At 35.2% G+C, this 933-nt stretch overlaps 1 non-coding gene across 1 annotated transcript; it reads right to left on the bottom strand.

Annotated features, from left to right (window-relative positions):
• Positions 1–541: 541 nt before the first annotated feature.
• trnat-agu lies at positions 542–615 on the bottom strand. Its single transcript has one exon. It is a non-coding gene; the product is annotated as a tRNA-Thr (tRNA).
• Between the last annotated feature and the right edge of the window lie 318 nt (positions 616–933).

Below are 933 nucleotides of genomic sequence, written 5' to 3'. Positions count from 1 at the left end.
TTTTTTTTCAAGAACCATACTATATGGTTAAAACAAATCAGGGAAAATTTAACACTATACATAAAACATGGACATAAAATCCTTTCTTCAGCTTCTTATAACTTAGACAAATTTATTTGTCATTTTGTTTACACAAAATTAAAACAAAAAAAATCATTTGGAAACGGCTCTCTGGACAAGTTAATCTTTTTAAAAATGCAGTCTTGAAAAATAGATTTAAAAAAAAGAACAGTAATAAATATTCCTTTTTACATTTTCATACATAAATATAAATCATTTACAGTGGTTATGCTGCAACACCGCACTGAAAGTGACTGTGTATTATATTTACAAATGTCTTCCATAAGGTGGCGCCTTTAGACAGTGAGACAAAGTTTGTAGTCTGGAGAGATCAAATATTCCGCTTGTATTCACTATTAAAAAAAACTCTATTATTATTATATTTTTAGAAAAATAAAACATCTGGTTATTATTCAACACCCGTAAGTGTAAATGTTCTGTTAAACAGTCAATTCATAAAAAAACAAAAGCGTCTGACAAAAGGCACCGCTGGGATTCGAACCCAGGATCTCCTGTTTACTAGACAGGCGCTTTAACCAACTAAGCCACGGCGCCGCTGGGTCCAAATGCAACCCGAGACCGTTTTTCAAGGTCAATTGTCGGTCACAACAGTTATGAGTAGAGGAACCAATGTGATCCTGCGAGGAATTCTTTACTGTTTCGTTGCTGGTGAAATCGAAACTGTCCGCAGTAGAAATAGAGAACCTTTAGCAGCGTCCTTCCAATTCTCTGCCTGCCGCGGTTTGTCGTTAAAAAGTCCCGGTTTGGTCCTTTTAGTCTGGAGGATCTGCCAAGACTAAAAATAAAACTGAAACAAAAAGCTCAATTAAACGCCACGGAACAGGATTAGGGCCACTGAAAAAAAAAAAAAAA

Source organism: Cyprinodon variegatus, unplaced genomic scaffold (genome assembly GCF_000732505.1).
Source record: "Cyprinodon variegatus isolate N-32 unplaced genomic scaffold, C_variegatus-1.0 Scaffold1000, whole genome shotgun sequence".
Taxonomy (NCBI): Eukaryota; Metazoa; Chordata; class Actinopteri; order Cyprinodontiformes; family Cyprinodontidae; genus Cyprinodon; species Cyprinodon variegatus.
The sequence above is the reverse complement of the archived record's forward strand: the minus strand, read 5'-3'. Positions and strand labels throughout refer to the sequence as shown.